We start from the raw sequence: 21,093 nt of genomic DNA, 5'->3' as shown, positions 1-21,093 counted from the left end.
TGTGACCTCAGGTGCTGGGTGTGTCTCTTGGGGGCCTCTTATGTCCGTGCCCATGTCATTAGCGTGTGAGGTGACAGCCCTCTGCCGCCCCAGCTTCTTTTATGGAGCACGGGTCTCAGATGAGGGGCCGGCTGAGCAGCTGTGGGAGGACCCCTCGTTTGCAATTGACATGGATATGTCAATCCCAGGAGCCCCTGAATGAGCAGGAAGGTTGGTGCAGCTGGGGTCTTCCACAGGCGGGCGATTCCCTCCCTGCTGGGATTGTCAACCAATCCGGGGCCATAACTCACACGGGGAAACCATCACCCCCCGCCCCCCTATCTTCCCCCCACTCCCTCATCCCCCCCATCACCCTGCTTGGTGCTGGAGGGCCAGAGGTTGTCTCCCAGGTCAAAGACAAAGTCTCCAGGGCAAACAGGGAAAGCCACGGCTACCCCAGCCCTGGGGCCCCACCTGGCAGCCCTGGCTTGCAGGCTCTGTCTAGGATCAGGGAACAGTGTTTATTTCTTCTCTTTATTTTTAGCTTTTATTTTTATCAAACTTATACAGGCAAATAGTTCTACAAGGTTTGTTAACAGCAACAGCAGTTCCCTGTTCCTGTCCTTCACCCCACCCCCCGCCGTCCCCTCCCCAGAGGCAACTATTTCACCTTCTTTAACCAAGTATTTTGTTTTTACCCTGTGTCATTTGCCTCTGAGACTGCATCTTTTTCTTTTTTGAGACAGAGTTTTGCTCTGTTGCCCAGACTGGAGTGCAGTGGCATGAGCTCGGCTTACTGTAATCTCTGCCTCCCAGGTTCAAGTGATTTTCCTGCCTCAGCCTCCTGAGTAGCTGGGATTACAGATGCCTGCCACCACACCTGGCTAATTTTTGTATTTTTAGTACAGGTGGGGTTTTGCCATGTTGCTCAGGCAGGTCTCGAATTCCTGACCTCAGGTGATCCATCTGCCTTGGCCTCCCAAAGTGCTGGGGTTACAGGCGTGAGCCACTCTGCCTGGCCTCTGAGATGCCATCTCGAGTTGTTTTTAGTTGTCAGCCTCATTGGTTGACCTTTCTTTCTGGAAGGTGAGGATATCACTGCCTCCTGGCCCCTACTCACTGTGCGCCCCTGAGCCCCACCCTCAGACCTGTTCTTAGGACACCAGCATTGTCAGTGGTGAAGGGCAAGGAGTCCTGAGCCACTTTCCTGGGTTCTAGTCCTCCTCCTGCCACTTAGCTGTGTGATCCCAGACAAATTCTTCAGCCTCTTGGTTGATTGCCTTCGACCTTGCCTTGCTTTCAATGAGTCAATTCATGTAAACGGCTTCCAGCAGCAAAGAAATGGCCGTCCTCTTTGTCAACCTTTCCCGCACAGTCGTACTCCCTACCCTCACCCCAGCAAATCGTTTTCTTGGTTTCTCCTTTGCATCGTTCTCTAGACAATTGTTGCTAATTCGGTCCTGCACTTTCCTTGCAGGGCTTCTTGAAGCACCGGGGTCTTCAGGCCCATCTGCCCAGGGAAGCCAGAGCCTGGTGCCTCAGGCCTATAGGGTTCCCGCCCCCAGCAGCCTGGGATCCCCCTTGCCTTTCTCTTTTTTCCGTATCCCATATTTTCCTCTTTCTTGATTTAGCCCTTATTCTAGTGAAGTATCTTCTCTAGTAACCTCCAAAGAAAGCATGTAAGGAAAGCACAGTCTATTCTCATTCACACCAGTTACAGTCTATAAAGTCACCAAAAATGCTGAATTACCCAAAACTAAGCCATTGCTCTAAGAGAGAAATACAGGGTTCCATTCCTATGAGTCTGGGGTCACAGTGTTGTCACCAACTGATCAACACATAACTTCGTTTTGTATATGTTTCTGTTTAAAGATACCCTATTTAATATATATTGACTCATTAACACGGAGCTCGTGGCCAACAGCACTCTAACTCCTGCCTGAACGAAGCTTCTCTAACGTGGGCTTTCCCCGTAAGGCATACCCCAGACTTCCTGTGCTTAGGAACACTAGACAGCTGTATTAGTCCATATTCATGCTGCTGATAAAGACTTACCTGAGACCGGGCAATTTACAACAGAAAGAGGTTTAATTGGATTTACAGTTCCACGTGGCTGGGGAGGCCTCATAATTATGGCAGAAGGCAAGGAGGAGCAAGTCCCATCTTACGTGGATGGTCGCAGACAAAGAGGAAAGGAAAATTCCCCCTTATAATAACCATCAGATCTCGTGAGACTTACCATCACCAGAGCAACACGGGAAAGACCTGACCCCATGATTCAATTACCTCCCACGGGTCCCTCCCACGACACGTGGGGATTCAAGATGAGATTTGGGTGGAGACACAGCCAAACCATATCAACAGCCCTTCAGCACTGCGCTTGGAGGGGGCCATTTAAAACAGCGAAATCAGCTGGGCACAGTGGCTCAAGACCAGCCTGGCCAACATGGTGAAACCCCCGTCTCTAGTAAAAATACAAAAATTAGCCACATGTGGTGGCGCATGCCTGTGACTCTAGCTACTAGGGAGGCTGAGGCAAGAGAATTGCTTGAACCTGGGAGGTGGAGGTTACAGTGAGCGGAGATCATGCTGCTGCACTCCAACCTGGGTGACAGCGTCAGACGCTGTCTCAAAACAAAACAAAACAAAACAACAACAACAATGACAACAACAAAATCCAGGCCGGGCACGGTAGCTCACACCTCTAATCCCAGCACTTTGGGAAGCTGAGGCAGGTGGATCACATGAGGTCAGCAGTTCAAGACCAGCCTGGCCAACATGATGAAACCCCATCCCTACTAAAAATACAAAAATTAGTTGGGTGTGGTGACACATGTTTGTAATCCCAGCTACTCGGGAGGCTGAGGCATGAGAATCATTTGAACCTGGGAGGCGGAAGTTGCAGCGAGCTGAGATCGCGCCACTGCACTCCAGCCTGGGTGATAGAGCAAGACTCCATTAAAAAAAAAAAAAAGCCAAAAGCAAAACCAAACCAAAATGAAAAACAACCCAGCAAAATCATCAACAAAAAGCACAAAAAATGTGAAAAACATGGCACTAACCAGACTGCAAAAAGGAAACTTGTTTACACCATCAGAGTCAAAACAAGAAGGCAGAGGGTCGCCTTGTTCAACCTTAGCTGGAAACATGCACATCGAGTGACTCAAATTTTTGCTGCTGTAGGCATGTCTGCAGATGACTGCAAAAGCCGTGTGAATACGGGTTTGGGGGTTACACTTACATTTTATTGATTAAGTGAATTCAAAAATATGGAATCCAAGAATAATGAGGACTGACTGTATGTGTTTCAAGACCTTGTATGTCTAAAACTTTCTTTATTCTATCCTCTCATTTGACTGATAGCTTGGATGAGTAAAGAAATATAGGTTGGGGCCCGGCACGGTGGTTCATGCCTGTAATCCTAGCACTTTGGGAGGCCGAGGTGGGCAGATTGCCTGAGGTCAGCAGTTCGAGACAAGCCTGGGCAACATGGTAAAACCCTGTCTCTACTAAAAATACAAAAAATTAGCCAGGCGTGGTGGCACGTGCCTGTAGTCCCAGCTACTTGGGAGACTGAGGTGGGAGAATAGCTTGAACCCATGAAGTGGAGGTTGCAGTGGGCTAGAGATTGTGCCACTGCACTCCAGCCTGGGCGACAAGAGGGAGACTCTGTCTCAAAACAACAATGACAACAACAACAACAACAACCCAAAGAAACCTAGGTTGGAAACACTTTTCCTTCAGCACTTCATAGCATTGCTCCTACACCTGCTGACTGTCAATGTTGCTCTCAAGAAGTCCAGAGCTATTCCTGCCGTTTCTTCTTCCTGGAAGCTTGTGGGATCTTCTCTTTGTCCCCGAGGCTCATGTTTCATGATGATGTGTCATATTAGGGCTCCCTTTTTATAGCTTGCCTGAAGAAGTACTTGGTGGATCCTTGCACTTTTTAAAATTTGGGCCCTTTAATTTTGAAAAACTCCCCAAATTATTTATTAATCTCTTCCCCCACTTTCTCTGGTCTGTTTTTCTGAACCTTCTGTTAACTGGATGTAGGCTGGGTGCAGTGGCTCGTGCCTGTAATCCTAGCACTTTGGGAGGCTGAGGTGGGAAGATTGCTTGAGCCCAGGAGTTTGAGACCAGCCTGGGCAACATGGTGAAACCCCGTTTCTACAAAAATAAAATAAAATAAAAGTCTTGAACTGCTCCATTGTTTTTTCCCCCACTTCTTTATGAAGTCTCTCCAGAGAAACAGAACCAACCGTGTGTGTGTGTGTGTGTGTGTGTGTGTGTGTGTGTGTGTGTGTGTGTAATGTGAGAAGACCCACAATCTGCTATCTGAAAGCTGGAGACTCAGGAAAGCCGGCGGTATAGTTCTGAGAACCCAAGGGCTGATGGGGTTCCCATCAGTCTTAGTCTGAGGGCAGAAAAAGACTAACATCCAGCTCAAGCAGTCAGGCAGACAGCAAATTTGCCCTTCCTCCACCTTTCTGTTCTATTCAGGGCCTCAAGGTTTGGGTGGTGCCTGCCCACACTAGGGAGGGCCGTCTGCTTTACTCAGGCTACCGAGTCAAATGTGGATCTCCTCAGGGAGGACCCTCAACAGACACATTCTGGAATAATGTTTAGCAAAACATCTGGGCACCCCATGATCCAGCCAAATTGATGCATAAAATTAATCATCGTACCTTCTATTTTCCATCTCTGTCCTTTTGGTATATTTCCTCAAATTTATATTCCAACTCTTCTACTAATTGTTTAAAATCTCTGCTGTTTTTAGTTTCTAAGAGCTCTTTTTAGACTCTCAGAATATTCATTTTTTACAGTGCCCTGTTCTTGTTTCATGAGTATAATATCTTCTCTTCTTTCTCTAAGAATGTCAATGGCAGTTTTAAAAATTTTTTCCTAGGGCGTATGTGGTGGCTCACGCCTATAATCCCAGGGCTTTGGGTGGCCAAAGCAGGAAGATTGCTTGAGGCCAGGAGTTCAAGACCAGCCTGGGCAACATGGAGAGACTCCATCTGTACAAAAAAAAAATTGTTTTTAAAATTAGCTGGGCATGGTGGTGCATGCCTGTTGTGCTAGATTCTAGGAAGGCTGAGACGAGAGGATTGCTTGAGCCCAGGAGTTCCAGGTTACAGTGAGCTTTGAACATGCCACCGTACTCCAGCCTGGGCAACAGAGTGAGATTCCATCTCTAAAAAAAGAAAGAGGAAGTTTTCCTCCCCTAAAATAGTTCTATTTCTTCCAGGTTACTTTTACCTGAGTCATTTGTTTCTTCTGTGCTGCTTTCCTCCCATGTCTAACAATCCTTGGTTGCCTATTCATGGGATTGGTCCTTCTGAGTGTGTGAGTGGGGCTTGGTGATAAGAGCTTTCCTGAAGGTCATTTGACTGGGAGGATTGGTTTGGAAAATGTCTCTATGTAAAGACCTTTTCTCTGGGCTGGTAAGATTCCCTGGAGAAACCTCTTCCAATCTCTTGCCTGACAGTGAAGGACTGGCTGCTAGTGTTCTAGGACAGGGGTGGGAGGAAAGTCCGAGGATTCTCAGCATTCCATATACACCTGTCCAGAGGATCTCTCTCACCCTTTCCAGAGTATAAACCTCTAGGCCCTGCCAGGGAGTAGTTGAGAGGTGTGTTGTATGGCTTCCTGGAGTTGGGGAGAAGACTCTGGGGCTTTAACATCCTTGAAGAGATGTTCAATTAGTTCTATCCTCATTTTATTTTATTTTATTTTATTTTTTCTTTTTTTTTTTTTGGTTATTTAATTATTTTCTTTGAGACAGAGTCTTACTCTGTCACCCAGGCTGGAGTGCAGTGACATGATCTCGACTCACTGCAACCTCCGCCTCCCAGGTTCAAGTGATTCTCCTGCCTCAACCTTCCAAGTAGCTGGGATTACAGGCACGTGCCACTATGCTCAGCTAATTGTTGTATTTTTAGTAGAGATGGGGTTTCACCATGTTGGCTGGGCTGGTCTCGAACTCCTGACCTCAGGTGATCCACCCGCCTTGGCCTCCCAAAGTGCTGCGATTACAGGTGTGAACCACCATGCTGGGGCTTCCAGCCCCTATTTATTTCTTTTAATGTCTGTCTGGCCCATTAGTCTGTGAGCATCCTCAGGACAAGGAACGGTTCCAAATCCTGTCCAAGTCCCCTGAGTTAGCAGAGGACCCAGCCTTAATCAATACTAGTTTGATGTTTTAGAAGACAAAACCAGGGTTGACCTTCCCCCAAGAGATTCGAGTTCAGACCCCAGTTCTGCTATTGGCTTACTGGAACTGGACAAATCATTTTATTTCTCTGTCTCAATTTCTTCATCTGCAAAATGGGTGTCTCCAGATTTCCTCACAAAGTTGACATAAAACAGTGCCAAGAAGATGTGTGTGGGAGCACTGAGTGAGCAAGAGACCCATTTAGAACTGTCGTTGGTTAATAGTAATACTAAAAGAATGACTGCAATGTTAGTAGTGGTAGAAAGAACACAGGACTGGAAGTCAGGAGAGCCAGGCTATAATCCTGTGTCTACCACTGACTGTTTTTTAAAATCACATTATTTTTTATTTTTGGAGACAGGATCTCACTGTGTTGTCCAGGCTGGAGTGACACGGTGTAATCGCAGCTTACTGCAACCTTTACCTCCTGGACTTAAGCAATCCTCCCACCTCAGCCTCCTGAGTAGCTGGGACCACAGGTGCACACCAACAGGCCCTGATAATTTTTGTATTTTTTGTAGAGACGGGGTTTTGCCACGTTACCCAGGGTGGTCTTGAACTCCTGGTTCCAGCGATCCTCCCACCTCACCTCCCAAAATGCTGGGATTACAGGCATGAATCACTGTTCCTGGCCTAAAATGACTTTAATCATGTCTCTCTCTCTTTCTCTCAGATTCAATTTCTTCTACTCCTCCTCCTTTATCATCATCAACCTCATCATTGTTATCATCATCATCTACTAAGCATCAATACAACAATAAAAATGCGGCATTTGCCATCGTGAGCACTTAGTAAGCACTAGCACTGTCTAAGCACTGTGAGTATGTATGATTGCCTATATGATTTTATCTGATTGCTGTGTTGACCTCACGAGGTGGGTTTATCAGCATCAGTTTTACAGTTCAGCAAATGAAGGTTCAGGTCAAATGCATTGCCCAGGAGCACCCAGCTAAGAGGTGAAGAAGGCATCAACTCCAGTGTGATGAGGTTCATAAGCTTGTCTGTCAACTCCAAACTTCGCTGTCACCAGGGGCCTCTGGGACCTGCTGAGCTGCAGCGCTTTGTGGTTCTTCTGATGTCCTCGGAAGGGGTGTGTGAGGCAACATGTTCAGGGGCTGGGGGGCTGCCTCCCATGATAACTCATGAGAGTTCCTTTCTGACCCTCATTTTAAGTTCGTTTTACATCACGAGTGTTTTAAGGTTTTTGGTGTTTTTTCTTTTCTTTTCTTTTCTTTTTTTTTGTAGAGTTAAAACACACTTTCCCAAGGTTGGCGGCTCAGATGCAGACTTTTAGACACTGTTTGGCTTGGCACAGCTTCCAAACGTCTCCCAGCCACTGTTGCTCTATATTTCTTTTTGCCAGGACATAGATCAGAAATAACTCAGCTGTGAAAAAAAATTATAAGCTTGCCGGCAGCCCGTGAAGAAGATGAATTGCTAGAGGGCTATTTTTCCCCCTTGAGTCAGAAGTGTGAAGGTAGGTGGGAGAAGGAGCAAGGTTTTGAAAGACCCATGTATATTTAGGGACCGGGATTGCTTCCATTTTAAGAAAGATGAGGGTTGAAGCATGCACGCTCCATCAGACAGTCCAGTGCTTTCCCTGCCAGGCTCTTGACGCCCGTCGGTTGGGCCTTCTGGTTAGGGCTGCTAAGATCCACAGGCCTAGCTTTGGTTGGTGTGATTCCAACTGGCAAGAAGTATTTTCATTTTGTGGCATGAAAACTTTTTTTTTGCAGGTCAGTTTTGAAGCTTTCTGTGACCATATCCTGGTTGAAATGCATTCCACGGTACAGAGGGGAAGCTGTGATTAACAACGGGTGACGTGCAAATATGCTGCACACATATAACAGCCATCATTCCGTTATTCAACTTTCTCCAGACATTTCTCCAGAGCCTTCGTTGTTTCATGTCCACATCAAGGTTGAGAACCCCGAACTTGCCCTTCCTCCTGGCCCTTGAGAAGCCCACGTAAGGGGACACACCGCGACAACAGCAACAGCAACCCACGATACATCTGTGAATATGCTCTTGTGTGTGTTAAAAAGCAAAGTACGGGCTCACGGCCAAGGCACGCTCTGGAAAGTTCTCAGAGAGAGAGCTTCTGTTTCTGGCACTCTGCCAGATTCGATACCTTTAATCACTCCCCTGATTATAACCAAAATGCTGGATAAAATGTTGTTTTAATCTTTTTTTTTTTTTTTTTTAACATATTGCTGAGTTAGCATGAATGCAAGAAAGTTACGGATCTCCAACATGAAGCAAAGGTAGACGCCTTGGAGACTCGGAGCCTGTGTTTCCATAGCTGTGTGAGGTGCAAGGGACAGGAGATAAAGTCTGGGCTTCCCCCAAGGTGGGCTGTAATAGGAGACCTCTTCAAAGCCTGAGTCCAAAAGGTCTATGTCTAGAGTGTCAGAAAGAATGAAAAGCAAATCTCACCCCGCAGAGGAGAACAGAAAGGAAGCCTGCCTGCCCTGACCTTGACATTGGGTTGAGAGAAAAATATCTCCACTGAGAATCTGTAACCACAAGCTGGCCCTCACGTGATTTTCAGTTTGAATTCCTGCTACTTGTGTGGTTCAAAAAAACTCAAGTTGAAAATTGAAACTGGCCCCTGTTTGATAGTACCCGCAGTCAGCTTGCAGAAGTAAACCTTAAACCTTCCTTGAGGAATTCAGCTACAATCTGAGCCTTATAGAAATGTTCACAAAGTTCCCAAGAAAATGAGCAACTCCGAGTGAAAACTAATAAACTTCGCAAGGAAGATAAGAGAACCAGCAGAAACAAGAGACAGTACAAGTGGAACCTTAGAGCTTTCAGGTTTGAAATGATCACAGGCAGAATATACACTTAAAATAACTATTTTTATGCTTTCAAAGAATTGAAAGAGAAGTTCAGGGAATAAGAGAGTATAAGGAACAACCAGGGCTGAGCGCAGTGGCTTAAGGCTGTAACCCCAGCACTTCGGGAGGCTGAGGTGGGTGGATCACTTGAGCTCAGGAGTTTGAGACCAGCCTGGCCAACATGGTGAAACTCTGTCTCTACTAAAAATACAAAAATTAGCCAGGTGTGGTGGCATATGCCTGTAATCCCAGCTACTCGGGAGGCTGAGGCAGGAGAATGGCTTGAACCCGGAAGGCAGAGGTTGCAATGAGCCTAGATCATGCCATTTGCACTCCAGCCTGGGCGACAGACGAAGACTCCATCAAAAAAAAAAAAAAAAAAAAAAAAACACACACACAAAACCAAAAAAACCAGATTTGAAAAAGAATCAAATAAAATGTACAGAAGTGAAAAATACAACATTTGAAATTTGAAATGAGCAGACTGAGCAGCAGATTACACACAGCCAAAGAGAGGTTTAATAAGCTAATAGAACCAAAGAAATTATCCAGAAAAATTAAGTGGCAGGGCCTAATGTACATGTATTTAGAGTTCTAGAAGAAGCTAACAGGAGAATAGGCAATGTACAAAGAGGTAATGGCTGATACTTTTGTGAAATTGTTGTACATAACAAATCTGAGATCCAGGAAGCCCAGTGAATCCCAAGCAAGATAAATAAAAAGAAATTCACATCTACATACATCCCAAGAAAACTATGGAACGTCAGAGAAAAAGAGACGTTGAAAGCATCTGGCTAGGCGCCGTGGCTCACGCCTGTAATCCCAGCACTCTGGGAGGCCAAGGTGGGCGGATCACCTGAGGTCAGGAGTCCAAAGCCATCCTGGCCAACATGGTGAAACACTGTCTCTACTAAAAACACAAAAATTAGCCTGGCATGGTGGCGGGCACTTATAATCCCAGCTACTGGGAAGGCTGAGGCAGAAGAATCACTTGAACCCAGGTGGCGGAGGTGGCAGTGAGCTGAGATCACCCCATTGCACTCCAGCCTGGGCAACAAGAGTGAAACTGTCTAAAAAAAAAAAAAAAAAACAAACACCCAAAACCAAAAAACAAAAAACAAAACACAACAAAACAAAAACAAAAAAAAAACTCTAAAGGATCATTTATAGCCGATGTGTCACTATCATCAATGGAAACCCGAGGACAGTGGAATTATATCTTTCATGTGCTGAGAAAAAAACAACGGTCACCTTAGAACTCTTTACTATCCTTATGAACTGAGGGTGGAATGAAGACATATTCAAATAGAAACTGTGAGATTTTACCTCCAAAAGATCTTCACTAAGGACACATTTAAATGTAATGTAGTTCAGACAGAATCAAAATTATTCCAGAGAAAAGGCCAGGCATACGAGAAGGAACAACGGGCACATATGTTGGAAACATTTGGTGGAAAACTGAACAACAATGGAGTATAGGACTCCACAATAGTAAGGCCTAATTTATGATAGGAAAAACGGGCTAGTATTAAAATACTGGACAATACCATATAATATGGGATGGATGCTCAAAATTCAAGTTGTGAATGTCTTTCCATTATTTGGGGAGAAAGCAAATATATTGAGTTTAGACTTTGTTAAGTGCTCAGTGTTAAGATAGCTAGAGTAAGCACTAAACACTAGTCGTAGAGCTTATAACTTCCAAATGATTAGAAAGAAAAAATAGGATAAGAAAAAGCAGATAAAAATCTCAAATGATTCAAAGGAAGATTAGAAAGGGGGCTGAGGGTAGGAAAAATAGAATGAATAGAAAACACATTATGAGACCATGGAAATTAATCTACATTTATGTTATCAGTAATTCATATTAAAGCACTAAACACTTCAGTTAAAAGATGACTGTCAGAACAAATTTTAAAAACATAGAGATTATGTTCTGTTTATAAGAGAACATAATCCCATACCTCAAACATAGGAACCAAGAACTGTTGAAAGTCCAAGTATAGAAAAAAGTATGTGGCTGGGCGCAGTGGCTCATGCCTGTAATCCCAGCATTTTGGGAGATTGAGGCGGGCAGATCACCTGAGGTCGGGAGTTTGAGACCAGCTTGAACAACATGGAGAAACTCGGTCTCTACTAAAAATACAAAAAATTAGCCAAGTGTGATGGCGCACACCTGTAATCCCAGCTACTCGGGAGGCTGAGGCAGGAGAATTGCTTGAACCTGGGAGGTGGAGGTTGCAGTGAGCCGAGATCGTGCCATTGCAATCTATTACAGTGATCCAGAGTCACTAGATAATGGTGGAAGGCTCAATTCACCAGGAAGCTATACCAGTTCTCAATTTATATATAATAGCATCATAGCTGCAAAAAATATAAAGCAAAAAGGGAAGGGACAAGAATAGATATCTCCACCTTCAGGATGGGATATTTTTAGGCCATTTTGGTGAAGAAACCGAAGATTTGAGGAACACAATGAAAAGTTTCATATAATCAACACGTAGCATGTGAAACCCCCAAATGGGGTAAAACACATTCTTTTCAAGCATGCATGGGACATTTTGAAAGTATCATAGACTATAAAGCTAACCTCAATGCACGTCCAAGATCAGGGTGGCATGTTGGATCTCCTGGGAGTCAGGCTCTGAGATGGAGATTGGGGTGCAGGAATTTTATTCGAGAACACTCCTGGGACCAGCACCTGTGGAATGGATGGGATGAGGCAGGTCTGCACAGATGGAGAGGTGGAGCGGCAATGCAATACCCACGGAAACCTCTGCCAGCTCTGCGGAGAGTGCTGGAGCTGGGTGGTCCTTCAGAGGGGTCTTGAGTTGGTTAAGGAACCAGGCCTTTACATTCCCACCCTGAGCAGCCATTGCATGCAGGCTGCTCATTGAAGGAGGCGTGGTCTTAACTGGGCAAGTCAATTTCCTAATCCCACTTAACTTCCTAAGAGAGCAGACAGCTGGGGGCCGTCCTCCAGCAGCTCTCCCAGCAGCTGGAGGACTAAGTCCTTTGTTCCGGAAGAGGAAGCTGTGCTGTAGTCATAGCTTCCACCACAATGTGTACACAGACTATATTCTCTGATCACAATCTAAACAAGTTAGATGTTAATAACCAAAAAGACAACAAGCAAATGCCTGTACTTTAGGAAAAACAGTACATCCAAACAACTTGTGGTCCAAAAACGAAATCACAACTCAAATTAGAAAATACTTAGAACTGAGTATTCACAAAAATGTTCCGCATCAAGACTTGTGAGATCCAACCAAAGCAGTATTTAGAGGAGTGTTTATAATCTTAAATGTTTGTATTGGCAAATAAGAAATGCTTCATGGCCCAGGTGTGGTGGCTCACGCCTATAATCCCAGCACTTTGAGAGGCCGAGGTGGGTGGATTGCTTGAGCCCAGGTGTTTGAGACCAAGCTGGGCAACCTGGCAAAACCATGTCTCTACAAAAAATACAAGAATTAGCTGGGCGTGGTGGTGCACACCTGTAGTCCCAGTTACTTCGGAGGCTGAAGCAGGAGGATTGCTTGAGCCCAGGAGGTAAAAGTTACAGTGAACTGAGATGGTGCCACTGCACTCTAGCTTGGGCAAAAGAGAAAGACTGTCTCAAAAATAAAATAAAATAAAAGAAGAAGAAAAAAGAAATGCTTCAAATGAATGAACTAAGCATCTGACTTAAAAGTTAAAATAAGAACAGCAGAATAAACTCCAAGATAGTAAAAGGAATCAAATGTTAAGAACAGAAATTAGGGCCGGGTGCGATGGCTCACGCCTGTAAGCCCAGCACTTTGGGAGGCCGAGGCGGGAGGATCACGAGGCCAGGAGATTGAGACCATCCTGGCTAACACAGGTGAAACCCCGTCTCTACTAAAAATACAAAAAAATTAGCCGGATGTGGTGGTGGGCACCTGTAGTCCCAACTACTCGGGAGGCTGAGGCAGGAGAATTGCGTGAACCTGGGAGGTGGAACTTCCCTGTGAGTCGAGATCATGCCACTGCACTCCAGCCTGGGCAACAGAGTGAGACTCCGTCTCAAAAACAAAAAAACAAAAAAACAAAAAACCAAAAAAAACCCCACCAACTAACCAAACAAAACCCAGAAATTAATGACATAGGAAACAAACCTAAATGGTAGGGCATGGTGGCTCACACCTGCAATCCCAGCACTTTGAGAGGCCGAGGCAGGTGGATCACTGGAGACCAGGAATTCAAGACCAGCTTGGCCAACATGGCAAAATCCTGTCTCTACTAAAAAACACAAAAATTAGCCAGGCGTGGTGGTGGGCACCTGTAGTCCCAGCTACTCAGGAGACTGAGGCAGAGAATCACTCGAACCCAGGAGCTGCGAGGCTGCAGTGAGCCGAGATCACACCAGGGAAAAAAAGGTGGGGCAACAGAATGAGGAAAAAAAAAAAAAAAAAAAAAGGAAACAAACCTAAGTAGGGAAAAGAATCAAAGACAAAAGATTATTTTTTGAAAGGATTGAAAATATTACAAAAATCTCTTACAAGTTTAAGACATAAGAGAGAGCACAAATGAACAATACTAGGGATGAAAGAAGGGACATAATTCTAGATTCTTCAGAGAGTAAATGAATAATATTAAATATCACGAGACTATTATGTGACTGTATGCCAATACATGAGAAGTCTTAAACAAAATTGTCGAATTCTTAGAAAAATACAGTTTATTAAAGTTGACTCAAGGAAAAACAGAAAGCCTGAAAGGTCCTGTGATCGCTGAATACATTAATTTAGTAGTTTAAAATCTTCCTATAAAGAAAACATCTGAGGCCGGGCGCAGTGGCTCAAGCCTGTAATCCCAGCACTTTGGGAGGCCGAGACGGGCGGATCACGAGGTCAGGAGACCGAGACCATCCTGGCGAACACCGTGAAACCCCCTCTCTACTAAAAAATTCAAAAAACTAGCCGGGCGAGGTGGCGCGCGCCTGTAGTCCCAGCTACTCGGGAGGCTGAGGCAGGAGAATGGCGTGAACCCGGGAGGCGGAGCTTGCAGTGAGCTGAGATCCGGCCACTGCACTCCAGCCTGGGCGACAGTGAGACTCCGTCTCAAAAAAAAAAAAAAAAAAAAAAAAAAAAAAAAAAAAAAGAAAACATCTGTCCCAGATGACAATTCCAGATATGTGAATTTGGAATTCACCAAATTAATAGCCCAGCTCTCTCTGGAAGATGGTGGGATGAACCAAATCCTAATTTGGCTAAACATTCAAAGAACGAATAAGTTCAAGCTTACCCAAATTTCTACTCCACAAGTGGAGAAACACAGTCAACCCTTAACCAGTTCACCTTACTCGGTTAGCATAAGCTTGCTAATCAGATGATGACAATACAATAAAGAAAACTTTCAGGTCAATTTTACCCACGAACATAGATTCCAAGGAGTCTTGAAAATTATTAGCACAGTGAATTCAGCAATAATAATAATTTAAAAAATACAGTAGAGGCCGGGTGCAGTGGCTCACGCCTATAATCCCAGCACTTCGGGAGGCCGAGGCAGGTGAACTGCCTGAGCTCAGGAGATTGAGACCACCCTGGGCAACATGGTGAAACCCTGTCTCTATTAAAAATACAAAAAATTAGCCAGGCATGGTGGTGGGCACCTGTAGTCCCAGCTACTTGGGAGGCTGAGGCAGGAGAATTGCTTGGACCCGGGAGGCAGAGGTTGTAGTGAGCTGAGATCACGCCACTGCACTCTAGCTTGGGCTACAGAGTAAGGCTCCATCTAAAAAAAAAAAAAAAAAAAGAAAAGAAAATTACAATATATTATGATAAAGTTGTGTTTTTCTTATGAATGCAAAGTTGGTTTATTATTAAGAAATTAATTAATATAATTCATTCCATTAACAGTTTAAAGAAAAAACATATAATCATTTCAATAGGACCTCGGTGACATCAGGCACCATCGTTCAGCTGGTTGAGGCTTGGGAGACAGCTCAAGGCTTTGCAACTTACACTGTGGGCAGGAGACAGTGGAGAGGCCCAGTCTATGGGAATTGGGTGGGAAGCTGAGAGAGGGGGTGCATGGAAGTGGCAATGATTATGAATCTGATAGGAGGTAGTACCTACACACCCCCTTCCTGTCTTTTGGAGACTGGAGAGGAAACCTAAGTTATCTAAATGGCTAGACTCTTCCTCTCCCTCTGCCCACACCCACCCCCATCTCACTGTAAGCCTCTTCTGTGATTACTCTAACCTGGAGGTTGCAACCTCCAAAGCCTACAGTGGCCAGACAGGTAGCAAAAATGTATAACGTGGGCCAGGTGTAAAAAAATTAGATATTACACACTTTACATATAACGCATTTTGGTTGCATGATCCTTAGAAATTGTCTTCTCTCCCATGAAGAAAACTGTCTCTGATTTTTTTTTCTTCAAATAGGCAGACTTCTCTGCCCAGCTTTCTTTCCTGCACACTTGATGGGGCAAGGAGATGTCTCCTCACTATAAAAAGCACATCAGTGAAGCCCAGTACTCGACAGTGGCTGACCTGAGCCCCCAGAACTGGGGATGCAGCAGGGAGCGGTGAAGCTTGTGGCAAACTGAAGAGTGTGTGCCCCAATCCGAAGGCACAGCCCAGATGTAGTTCAAGCCAATTTTTGTCATCTTAAAAAATGGGCCTGGGGAGAATCCACAGGGTTTGGTGACGAATTGGATGGGGGATGTGGGGTTAAGGGGCTCAGAGAAGTTTTGGGAGACACCAGGTTTCAGGCTGGGGGGTTCTGTGCAGTGGTGCCACCCACTGACAGGGGACAGAGAGGGAAGGGCAATGGCTTTGGACAAATTGAGTTTGCAACTGGCTGTAGGACATCCTGGGGGCTGTCGTGGGTGTGTCAGGGCTCCAGCAGGCAGCCTACTCTTTCTGGAAAACGGTGGGACGAACCAATACAGCCTCTGAGTCTGACTCTGCGTCTACCTCAGACAAATTGCGTCAGTCTCTGGAGTCTCCTTTTCATCTGCACGGAGGTAGTGATACCATGAAGCCTCCACTTCTGTGAAATGGAGACTTGGACCCGGTCAGTGGTTCCATGCTCCCTTTGACTATTCGCCACACCCCAGCCTGGCAGAGGCACTCGATGTTATCCGGAGCCTGGGCTGCCTGGGTAGGGACACAGGCCCCAGGCCTGCCAGGCTTTATGATCTACTGAGACTGACCCAAGGGAATCCCTCCTATGACTCAGGGACCAGAGGATGCGGCGTGTCCTGATGCCCTCCTGCTCTACAATCCCAGAGTCTGTGTTTAGCCCGCGCTTTGGTGCTTGGTTCTGGATGGGGAGGGGAGAGACGGGGAGAGGAGGTCTGGGGATCTGGGGCATCTCATGGTGGGAATGGAGGACTCTACTGATGTGATTACACATTATTAGTTTGTGCTGGGCCCTGTGACAAGTATTTTTTTTATATATATATATACACACACACACATATATAGCCTCAAACTTCACGACCACTCTGGGTTATATCCATTTTCACAGAAGAGAAAAAGTGAGGTCCCTGCCAAAAGTGATCTGTTGTAATCCATACCTGAGGTTGGGCAGGGGACCGCCGCCCTGGACCCTGGTGGTGTTCCTGAGGGCGGGCAGGTGGTTGGCTGGGTGGGGGCCTTGTCTGCCCCTCCTGGAAGGCTGTTTCTCCAGCCTGGTTCACGGGGGACTGATGGCTTTGTTTCCTGGTGTCTCCAGAAGGCGGGGTGGCTTGACAAACTCTGGCCTTGATCAGGTACGTCAGGGGCGTAAGTTCACGGAGTCTGCCCCTGGGCACAGGCGGAGGCCGGCAAAGGAGGCCACATGGCCCACCGGCCTGGCCAGGCCACTCCAGAGAAGCCGTCAACCAATTATAATGTTTGAAAAACCCCGTGTAGGTTGAACAAAAATTGCAGACTGTCATTTTACCATCCCTGACTCGAACCAACTCTACGTTTGATGGGGAAACTGAGGCCTGAGCAGGGCAGGGACTTGCCCGGATCACACAGCAAGACAGACACAGGACTGGGGCTAGAATACGGCCGTCTTCCTTGCACCAAGGCAGCGGAGGCGGCAGGACCCAGCCTGGCCCCCTGGTAGACCCTAGAGGTCGCCCACGTGGCCCCTTCTTGCTCTGAGTCTTGCCGGCGGCAGCCGCCAGGCGTTCTCAGCAGGGATGGGAGACGCCCCGGTGCGAGGCCCGGCGATGGCTGGGGAGCTGCTGCCCCCGTGTGGCCGAGATGGAGAGGTGCCGGTTGTGATGAGAAGGAAGTGATTTTCTGGCGAAACGCGGCCACACGCCTCAGGCTGTTCATCTGACTGTTGACCGGGGTTTGATTCTAGCACGGCCCAGCTGGAACCCAGCACTGCGTGACACTGGGAATGTCTTTCCCTTTTCTGGGCCTCAGTTTCCCCAGCTGGAAAATGATGGAAGCAGGGGTTTTGTGGGGGCTAAGTGAAGTCACAGATGTGAGAGTACCAAGCATTGTGCAAGGTGGTTGGTGGGTGCATGGTCCAAGTTTGCCCATCCAGTCTGTCTTTTTCTCTTTCTTTCTTTCTCTTTCTTTCTTTCTTTCTTTCTTTCTTTCTTTCTTTCTTTCTTTCTTTTCTTTCTTTCTTTCTTTCTTTCTTTTTCTTCCTTTCTTTCTTTCTTTTCTTTCTTTCTTTCCTTTCTTTCCTTCTTTCTTTCTCTTTCTTTCTCTCTTTTTCTCTTTCTTTCTTTTTCTTTATTTTCTTTCTCTCTCTTTCTTTCTTTTTCTTTCTTTTCTTTCTCTCTTTCTTTCTTTCTCTCTCTCCCTCCCTCCCTTCCTTCCTTCCTTCTTTTCTTCCTTCCTTCTTTTCTTTTCTTTTTTCTTTTGAGTTTCGCTCTTGTTGCCCAGGCTGGAGTTCAATGGCGCTATCTCAGCTCAGTGCAACCTCTGCCTCCCTGGCTCAAGCGATTCTCCTGCCTCAGTCTTCCAAGTAGCTGGGATTACAGGCGCACACCACCACGCCCAGCTAATTTTTTGTATTTAGTAGAGACAGGGTTTCAGCATGTTGGTCAGGCTGGTCTCGAACTCCTCACTTCAGGTGATCCACCTGCCTCAGCCTCCCAAAGTGCTGGGATTACAGGTGTGAGCCACCACGCCCGGCCTGCCCATCCCTTATTCATCCATCATCTGGGGAGGCTGACACGGGCCAGCCTGGGCAGCCATCTCCATCAGGGCTAACTCTGTGAGCACCAATGCCCTCAAGACACTCTGCCTTCTGCTGACAGGATCATCTCGTCTTACCTGCCACCACCTGGGAGGCAGGTGTCATCGACATCCACATGGGAATGAGATAGGACAGCAGGAGGTGAGTGAGGTGACCTGCCCAAGGGCACAAGGCTTTGAAAACAGCAGTGGCAGGTTGGGAGCTGGACTTGAACCTGGCCTGTCTTTTCCATCACTTTTAGAGAAGTGCAGGATTCACCCACAGAAGGACTTTTGATTCCAGCTCAAGGAGGGTCTGCAGGTTACCATGAGGTCCTGAAACTCAGGCAGGGAGGGGTCCTGCCCAGGGGTCTGGCCGACGGAGCCCTCCCAGCTGTCCGCAGATTGTATCACTGTCCCAAAGGGAGGCAGGGCTGTCCCGCAGGCTGCCTCCTTGAGTCACCATGGGGCCAGGGAGTCCTGTTGGCCTCCACAGTCACCGCCAAACCCTTTTGGCCTTGGTCTCCCAAAATCAGGTCATTTTGGGGAAGCTGAGGGCATCCAGCACAATGGAGGGGCGTGTGTGTCTCTGCATTGGCTGGTGAAGGGAGGTGGGCGGGGAGGGTTAGAGCGCTTAGATCAACCTTGACCTTTAGACCATCTGGTCTGAACTCTCATTTTATAGACAGGCAGGGAAACTGAGGCCAGGGAGGAGATGGCAATCTGTAGGGGACCCAGGCGTGCTACATTTTCCTGCAGGGCCCTCTTCTGTCATGAAGGATGGTGGGATAGTTTGCTGAAAAGGGAGGTGAACAGAGGGAGAGGAAGGTGGTCTCTTGGGGACAGTGTCTGAGGGCTCCATTCTGTCTGCTTATCCTTTTAGACAGAGGAGACTGCAGCTCTTGCAGGGGGCCTGGTGTAACCCCTAGCAGTGGTTGCAACCAGCTGAAACCAGCCTCTGGGGAAACAGCTGTTCCCTGGGCCCTTGTGAGGGAGGGGGTTGGAGGCTGTTTCTGCAAACTGCCAGTGGGTCTACCGGGGACCCTGCACCTTCCCAGACTCCTGGGGCCTGGATGACCCGGGTCCCTATCTGAGCCCCACCTTCTCTTGCTGTGTGATGTTAGGGAAGTCACTCCACCTCTCTGAGCCTCCTCTGTAATATAGCAATTAATCCTAGCTTGCAGAACTGGTGAGGAGATCATCTTAAACCATGCTCCGTTCTCTCCTTCCCCATTAAGCGTGATTGTGCTTGTAATTAAATGGTCCTTTGTGTACTAAGTTGTTTAATCTCAGTCTCCAGTCCTCAGAGCCTGCAGGGACCATGAATGTTTTGTTGGTCACCATGTCACTGGGCTGACCCGCTGCACATTTGGGGAGTAAATGGAGATGTTTAGTCCGACACACCTCCAACATGTAAAAATGTCACGTCTGGGAAAAACACCTGAAACAGGTGTTGGGAGAAACTTGTGGGGAGGAGGATGTCGTGCCCCCGGCGGCAGCCCAGGACACATTGCCCAGGGCTGCAGACCCCTGTGCCCGTCTCAGTCTGGAAGGACCAAGGAAAAGAGTGGGCACCAGCATGCACTTCTCGCTGGCGTCCAGCAGGTGGCGCCCGCCAGTTGGGCCTGCAAGGAGGGTGGCTAGGCAGGAGGGCGCTGGGTGTTGTCAAGGGCGCCCCATCCCAGTGCATTCATGTTTGGGGATGTGTCTGCTCACAGCTCCCTGAAAGGAGCAGCACACTTTTGCTCTTCCCTCTAGAGCCAGCTCCAGGTCGACAGCTTCAAGGGGGGTCCAGGTGGAAGTGACAGCCCCTGGTTGGAGCCCAGCCCCGGGTCTGGCTGGGGCAGGTGCTGGAACGTGGGGGTCTGAATGATGGCCTGAGGCAGGGGAGGCCAGGAAGCTAGGGGTCCAGGGTCGGGGGAAGGAGGGAGAAGCCGTGGGTCACATGTTTCATTTGTTAAAACTGAATAAATGTATAAAAGTATAAAAGAATGCTTTTGAGAGATAATTGAGTGCATCTGATGGGAAGGAAGGAGGAAAGACATCTAAGCCATACAAAAAGCATTCAGTAAAAACTAGGTCTCTTTGCCCCCTCCCTTCCCACCTCCCCACCCCAGAGGTCCCCAGAGGTCCCTTGGCTTCTGAAACATTCTTCCAGAGACATCTACCCAGGGGTGTGTGTGTTTGCGTGTGTGTGTGTCTGTGTATGTGTGCAGGGGGTGCCGAAAAGAGCCCGTTTGCTATAATTGTGTAGGAAGAAATAGTATCATCTTGAAAACCCCTTAGCCAGAAAGATTCGGGTCCTTCTAGAGAAAAACCTTCTAGGGAGTTTGTAGGCTGGGAGACACTGAGTGAGTGCTTTACGGTCCGGGTCCCAATGCTAGCGCCCTCCACCAGGGGACGGTGCTTTGTAGTTTGTGAAGTCCCCTTTTGTGTTTTACACTTGAAATTGGCTTTGGTCCTCCCAGCAGCTCAGGCTGGGGAGTGTTACGTTTCCCCATTGCACAGATGGAGACCAGGGCCAGAGAGATTAAGGACAGCTACGTGCCACACAGCTGGTGACAGAGGCTGGAGTGTGGATCACGGCATCCTGACCCCTCCCCCTGCCATGGTGATTTTCCAGATGGTTGGGGGAGGGCCAGAGGAGTTGTCAAGTTGGAGGGGGCGGGGTCTGGCCTGTGTTCCCAGGGAGCTGACCAACCAGCTGACCCTGCTTAAGCCCTTCAAACTCATGGGTTCCTAAAGCCACTTGGAACCAGCCTTCAAAAAACTCTCTTGTTCTCCCTCCTTCTCCTTCTCCCTCCTGCCTCCTCCCCGCTTGTCAGGAATCTGTAAGAAGAGTGGAGAGTGGATTATAATTGCCCCCCATGGAACTCACCTGCCATGAAAGGGTGTTAAATAA

General features: G+C 47.3%; 1 long non-coding RNA gene across 1 annotated transcript; it reads left to right on the top strand.

Moving 5' to 3' along the window:
• The first annotated feature begins 54 nt into the window (after positions 1-54).
• LOC103888404 lies at positions 55-8,366 on the top strand. Its single transcript, XR_652905.2, has 3 exons — positions 55-210; positions 6,867-7,010; positions 7,930-8,366. It is a non-coding gene; the product is annotated as an uncharacterized LOC103888404 (long non-coding RNA).
• The last annotated feature ends 12,727 nt before the right edge of the window (positions 8,367-21,093 follow it).

This window comes from Papio anubis, chromosome 16, assembly GCF_008728515.1.
Source record: "Papio anubis isolate 15944 chromosome 16, Panubis1.0, whole genome shotgun sequence".
Classification (NCBI taxonomy): domain Eukaryota; kingdom Metazoa; phylum Chordata; class Mammalia; order Primates; family Cercopithecidae; genus Papio; species Papio anubis.
Note: the sequence above shows the minus strand (reverse complement) of the source record. Positions and strands in the feature narration are given on the sequence as shown.